A 7,810-nucleotide genomic window follows, 5' to 3' on the forward strand; every position below is an offset into this window, starting at 1 on the left:
TGATTGAAGATATACTTTACTTCATGTGTTGCACATCTAAGTCATCAACATGCATAAGTGTTAGGATGTGTGCTTGATCATAGGACATTTGAGGATTCCAAGATATTTAGCTCACACCGTAACTTGCAAAACCTTTTCTCATCCAGGGGCTTTGTGAAGATATCTGCCAGTTGCTCTTCAGTGTTGACGTGAATGATGTCAATATCTTTCTTCATGACATGATCTCTGAGAAAATGATGACGAATTTCAATGTGCTTTGTCTTCGAGTGCTGAACTGGATTGTTGGCAATCTTGATGGCTCTTTCGTTGTCGCAGAAGAGAGGTACTTGTTTCAGATTGATGACATAGTCCTTGAGAGTTTGCTTCATCCACAGAAGCTGAGCACAACAAGATCCAGCAGCAATGTATTCAGATTCAGCAGTTGAGAGTGATACACAATTTTGCTTCTTTGAAGACCAACAGACAAGTAATCGTCCCAGAAACTGACATGTTCCAGATGTAGACTTGCGATCCACCTTGTCACCAGCATAATCAGCATCCGATGATCCAACCAGATCAAATTTTGAGCCCTTTGGATACCATAATCTGAGTGTTGGGGTGTAAGCCAAATATCTAAGAATTCGCTTCACAGCTAAGTGATGCGATTCCTTTGGTGCCGCTTGGAATCGAGCACACATGCAAACACTAAGCATAATATCTGGCCTAGATGCACATAGGTAAAGTAAAGAACCAATCATGGAGCGGTATACCTTTTGATCGAACTCTTTACCATTGTCGTCGAGACCAAGATGATGTTTGGCTAGCATTGGCGTCGTGTAACCTTTGCAATCTTGCATGCCAAACTTCTTCAAACAGTCTTTGAGATATTTTTCTTGAGATATGAAGATGCCATTTCTTTGCTGACGAATTTGAAGACCAAGGAAGAACTTCAGCTCACCCATCATGGACATCTGATATTGCTCTTGCATCATGTATCCAAACTCATTACTATACTTCTGGTTGGTTCTACCGAAGATAATGTCATCCACATATATTTGGCACACAAACAGTTCACCATCATATGTCTTCCTGAAGAGTGTGGGATCGAGGGATCCAGGTTTGAAGCCTTTGCTCTTTAGGAAGTCTTTAATCGTATCATACCAAGCGCGAGGAGCTTGTTTGAGGCCATACAGTGCTTTGTTTAGTTTGTACACCATATCAGGATGTTTTGGATCTTCAAAGCCAGGTGGTTGAGCAACATACACTTCTTCTTCAATCTTGCCGTTGAGGAATGCACTCTTCACATCCATTTGATATAGCAAGATGTTGTGGTGATTAGCATAGGCTAGCAGAATGCGAATAGCTTCAAGCCTTGCTACGGGAGCAAATGTTTCATCGAAGTCAATTCCTTCAACTTGAGTATATCCTTGAGCCACAAGACGTACTTTGTTTCTGACGACTTGACCATGCTCATCTTGCTTGTTTCGATATATCCATTTAGTGCCAATAATGTTATGCTTGTGAGGGTCAGGGCGCTTGACAAGTTCCCAAACATTATTCAGCTTGAACTATTGAAGTTCTTCTTGCATGGCTTGAACCCATCAGGTTCCATAAAGTCTTCAGCAACTTTCTTGGGTTCTGATATTGACACAAATGAAAAGTGCCCACAGAAATTTGCTAACTGTGTTGCTCTTGAGAGAGTAAGTGGACCAGGTGCATTGATACTATCAATTATCTTCTCAATTTGTACTTCATTTGCAACACGAGGATGAACTGGACGAAGCCCTTGCACATGCTGATCATTGTCATCATTGGGAGGATTGTCTTCGGTCTGAGCATTGTCTTCAGGTTGGTTTGGTGCAGAAATGATAAGTTCCTCTTCAGGCTATGCTTCAGAGGGCATGATTTCACCAGTTCCCATCAGCTTGATAGATTTGCTGGAAGGAGCTTCATCTAATGTGCTTGGCAGGAGCTCTCGTTGTGAACCATTGGTTACATCAAATCGCACGTCCACAGTTTCAACGATTTTGTAGTGAAAGAGGTTTAAGACTCTGTAAGAGTGCGAATCCTTTCCATAACTGAGCATGAAGCCTTCGTGAGCTTTGGGTTCAAATTTTGACTTGTGATGGGGATCCTTGATCCAGCACCTAGCACCAAAGACTCTGAAGTAGCTGACATTTGGCTTCTTGCCAGTAAGGAGCTCATAGGATGTTTTGCCCAGAAGCTTGTGGATGTAAACACGGTTGATGATGTGACATGTTGTATCAATAGCTTCAGGCCAAAACTTTCTTGGTGTCTTGTAATCATCGAGCATTGTTCGAGCCATCTCAATGAGGGTTCTGTTCTTGCGCTCTACAATGCCATTTTGCTGAGGTGTGTATGGAGCTGAAAACTCATGAGTGATTCCCATTGTATCCAGATAGAGATCAAGCCCGGTGTTCTTGAATTCAGTGCCATTATCACTTCTGATATGCTTGATCTTGACGCCATAATTGTTCATTGCTCGATTGGCGAATCGTCTGAAGACATCTTGTACTTCAGTCTTGTAGAGAATTATGTGCACCCATGTATATCTTGAGTAGTCATCAACAATGATGAAGCCATAGAGACACGCTGTTATTGTGAGGGTAGAGTAGTGAGTAGGGCCAAATAAGTCCATGTGCAACAGCTCGAAGGGTTGAGATGTCGTCGTGATTGTCTTCGAGAGGTGCTTAGCCCTCGTCATCTTTCCAGCTTCGCAGGCACCACACAAATGATCCTTTTTGAACTTGACACCTTTGATGCCTATGACATGCTTCTTCTTGTCGAGTGTGTGTAAGTTCCTCATGCCAGCATGCCCCAGCCTTCGGTGCCAGAGCCAGCATTCTGAAGCTTTTGCAAGAAGACATACGGCAAGCTGTGGACATGCTGAGAAATCTACCATGTATAGATCACCTTTCCTATACCCTTCAAAGACTAGAGACTTGTCAGATTCCATTAGTACATGGCAACAATATTTTCCGAATATCACAATCATGTTTAAGTCACAAAGCATTGAGATAGACATTAAGTTGAATCCAAGGGATTCAACAAGGATCACTTTATCCATGTGTTGATCCTTTGAGATTGCAACTCTGCCTAGACCCAATACCTTGCCTTTACCAGTGTCAGCAAATGTGATTTGACTCTTGTCGGATGGACGTAAGGTTGAGTCCATGAGAAGACTTCGATCACCAGTCATATGATTAGTGCATCCGCTATCCATAATCCATTCTGAAGCACGAGGTGTCATACCCTACAGTGCAGTTAGGAGGATAGGCTTCACAAGGTATGTTGTGAAGCATAAGCATTTGACGCACACTAGGATTATCACAGCTTAGGTAAAGTTAGAGCACACAGTATGACAGGTAAGCGATTCATATGTGGAATACATAGTAAGTCATTTTATCATGCGTCCCTTTGTGTTTTAGGTCCCCAGCAATAATATCGGACACCTTTGATTGCTGGCTGGAGACCATATTCTGCAAAAGAGAGTTAATTCTTCTTTACCACCCACATCTTCAGGGGTGGCTTAGAAGCAATGAGTCTAAGTGCAGCATCTGAGAATTTCGGCTTTGAAGCCCTAGCAAATAGCCTTGCAGGAGATGAATGATACTCATATGAATAAGCAGAAAAGTTCGTAGTCCTATGAACATGGCGGTTTGAGGACACACGTTCATATTCATAAGTTTGAGTACGATTTTCCTGCAAAACATTGGCGTTAGGGTGACTCAAGTGAGTCATGTATTCGTATGAAGCCGTTGGACCATATGATGCCTTTGGTCTGGGGTTTTGTCTTCTTCCCAGGTGGTGTCATGATGACATTCACTAAAAGATTCTCAAGACAACTTTTGGGAACCCAGATCTTCTTCATAGGTGGTCCATTCCTGCAGTTAGTACCAATATACCTGGCAAACACTTCACTATTCTGATTTTTGAACAGTTTATAGTTTGCATCAAAGGATTCATCAATGATAATAGGATTAGCACAGGTAAAGCCAGATAAAGTGGATGGATCCACTGAAAGTTCCTTTGCAGCAATCCATGTGGTTTTGGGATACTGCTCAGGCTTCCAGTGGGAACCATCAGCATTCATTTTCCTCTCGAACCCAACACCCTCTTTCCTAGGGTTTCGGTTCAGAATCTGCTTTTTGAGGACATCACAAAGTGTCTGATGTCCTTTCAAACTTTTATACATCCCTGTTTCAAGCAATGTCTTCAACCTAGCATTTTCATCAGCAATAGCAGTGGTATCCTCCGTAGAGGTGTTAGTTTCCACATCAGTAGTTGAAGACAATGCAACAACAGCGGCATTGGAACATTCATCAACAGAGGTAGCATTATCACGCTCAATGCATTTTAAACATGGTGGTTCAAATCCATCCTGAGCGGAACTGATCTGTTGAGCGCAAAATGACTCATTCTCTTTTTGAAGATCTTCATGAGTCGCTTTCAATTTCTCAAGCTCTTGCTTCCTTTGAAGATAATCATAGGAGAGCCTTTCATATGTGGTTGGGAGCGTCTCATGAAGACTTTCAAGTTCTTGGTACTTAGCATGAAGATTTTTTTATGTCTTCTACTAAGGACTGTGAACGTGTCATTTCCGTGTCCAACAGGTCATCGCTTTTGTCTAACAATTTTTGAGTATGTTCCATAGCCCTTTGTTGTTCAGTAGCAATTTTAGCAAGTGTTTTGTAGCTGGGTTTGGATTCACAATCAGAGTCATCTTCACTTGATGTTTGAAAGTAAGCATCGTGTGATTTTACCTTGGCACCACGTGGCATGAAGCAGTAGGTGGGAGCAGGATTGTCCATGTCATCAGGTTCAGCGTTGGTGTGGAAGTCATTGTCTTCAGTGTTGAAGATGGACTTGGCAACATAGGTTGTGCCTAGAGCCAGACTTGCAACGCCAGGGTCGGACTCTTCTTCAGACTCTACCTCCACCTCCTCAGAAGCAGACTCCTCCTCTGAATCCATTTCCTTGCCAACAAAAGCACGAGCCTTTCCAGATGAGTTCTTCTTATGTGATGAAGACCTTGATGAGGACTTAGAAGAAGACTTTGAAGATTTCTTCTTCTTCTTGTCATCAGAATCATATTCCTCACTCTTCTTCTTCTTCTACTCATTGTCCCACTGAGGACACTCAGAGATATAGTGTCCAGGTTTCTTGCACTTGTGACATGTTCTCTTCTTGTTGTCATGAGTGGAAGCTTCATCATTTCTTGAGCTAGATCGTGAAGACTTTTTGAAGCCCTTCTTCTTGGTGAACCTCTGGAACTTCTTCACAAGCATGGCAAGTTCCTTTCCAATGTCTTCAGGATCATCAGAACCGCAGTCAGATTCTTCTTCAGATGAGGAAACCACTTTTGCCATCAAGGCGCGAGTTCGGCCATAATTGGGATCATAGATATCTCTTTTCTCAGAAAGCTGGAACTCATGTGTGTTGAGCCTCTCAAGTATATTAGACGGATCGAGAGTCTTGAAGTCAGGACGTTCTTGTATCATGAGGGCAAGGGTGTCAAAGGAGCTGTCAAGAGATCTCAGCAGCGTCTTGACGATTTCACGCTTGGTGATCTCAGTGGCACCAAGAGCCTGAAGCTCATTTGTGATGTCGGTGAGGCGATCAAACGTGAGCTAGGCATTTTCATTGTCGTTTCTCTTGAAGTGGTTGAAGAGATTGCGAAGAACACTGATCCTCTGGTCTCTCTGTGTAGAGACGCCTTCATTGACCTTGGATAGCCAGTCCCAGACTAGCTTTGACGTTTCCAGAGCACTCACACGGCCATACTGTCCTTTGGTCAGATGACCACAGACGATGTTCTTCGCAGTGGAGTCCAGTTGAATGAACTTCTTGACATGAGTAGGGGTGACACCTTCACCAGTTTTGGGAACGCCGTTCTTGACGACATACCAGAGGTCGACATCAATGGCTTCAAGATGCATGCGCATCTTATTCTTCCAGTAGGGATATTCAGTTCCATCGAACACGGGACAAGAAGCGGAGACTTTGATTATCCCTGCAGTCGACATAGCTAAACTCCAGGTGGTTAAACCGAATCACACAAAACAAGGGAGTACCTTGCTCTGATACCAATTGAAAATGCTAGTTATCGACTAGAGGGGGGGTGAATAGGCGATTTTTATCAAAGTCTTCAAAACTTGGGAGTTTCGAAGACAAACAATAGAAATGACCTAATTGATATGCAGCGGAAGATAAACTACAACAAGCAAGCCATAGTCAAGTACGCAATAATGTGAACATACAAAGACTAATAGCAGCTAGGTAGTAAGGACCAGGATGGAAGATAGTATGAAGCCAATCAACGATAGTAGTCAAGCAATGAAGTCAAACAGATAAGACAAATAAGCAATGACTTCACGAAGACAAACTCAAAGTAAAGGAGGGAAGGGATAGAACCAGTCACTTGTTGAAGACACAGGATTTGTTGGACCAGTTCCAGTTGCTGTGACAACTGTACGTCTGGTTAGGGAGGCTAAGATTCAACTCAGAAGACCACGTCTTCACCTTATTCCCCTTGAGCTAAGGACACACAGTCCTCGCCCAATCACTCTGGTAAGTCTTCAAGGTAGACTTCCGAACCTTCACAGACTTCGTTCACCGGCAATCCACAATGACTCTTGGATGCTCAGAACGCGACGCCTAACCGGCTGGAGGATACACAGTCCTCAAGTGTAATAATTCTTCAAGTCACACAGACAGAAAGACTTCAGTGATGCCTAACACACTTTGGCTCTGGGTGTTTGGGCTTTGTCCTCGCAAGGATTTCTCTCTCAAAGGCTTCGAGGTGGGTTGCTCTCAAAACGACAAAAGTCGTAAACTAACTCTGAGCAGCCACCAATTTATGGTGTAGGGGGTGGGCTATTTATAGCCACAAGGCAACCCGACCTGATATGTCCGAAATGACCCTGGGTCACTAAGGAACTGACACGTGTTCTAACGGTCAGATTTCAAACACACACGGCAACTTTACTTGGGCTACAAGCAAAGCTGACTCATCTAGCTCTGGATAAGATTTTCTCTCATTGTCTTCGCTCGAAGACATAGGATTTGGGTTGAGCATCACTTCAGTCACTCTGACTTTGTTCACTTGGAATCCACTTAACAGTACGGTGGTTCCTATGACTCAACAAAGAAGAAAAGGAAACAACAAAATAACTCAGTCTTTGCGCTCCATAGTCTTCACTCAATGTCTTCTCATGTCATAGTCTTCAGTGTGAATATCTTCACACACCACCATTGTCTTCAATGTCTTCATACATTTTTAGGGGTCATCTCTGGTAGGTAAACCGAATTAATGAGGGACACTTCCTGCATTATCCTGCAATTCTCACAAACGCATTAGTCCCTCAACCAACTTTGTCGTCAATACTCCAAAAGCAACTAGGGGTGGCACTAGATGCACTTACATTTACATTGAAATTATGCCAAAGTATCACTCCGCATCAAAAATTCTTTTTTATCATTTACCTACTCGAGGACGAGCAGGAATTAAGCTTGGGGCTGCTTGATACGTCTCCAACGTTTCTATAATTTTTGATTGCTCCATGCTACTTTATCTACTGTTTTGGACTATACTGGGCTTTATTTTCCACTTCTATATTATTTTTGGGACTAACCTATTAACCGGAGGCCCAGCCCAGAATTGTTGTTGTTTTGCCTATTTCAGTATTTCGAAGAAACGGAATATCAATAAGAGTCCAAACGGAATGAAACCTTCAGGAACGTGATTTTCTCACCGAACGTGATCCAGGAGACTTGGACCCTGCTCCAAGGAACAACCGAGGAGGACACG

The sequence above is a fragment of the Triticum aestivum genome, chromosome 2B (genome assembly GCF_018294505.1).
Source record: "Triticum aestivum cultivar Chinese Spring chromosome 2B, IWGSC CS RefSeq v2.1, whole genome shotgun sequence".
Classification (NCBI taxonomy): domain Eukaryota; kingdom Viridiplantae; phylum Streptophyta; class Magnoliopsida; order Poales; family Poaceae; genus Triticum; species Triticum aestivum.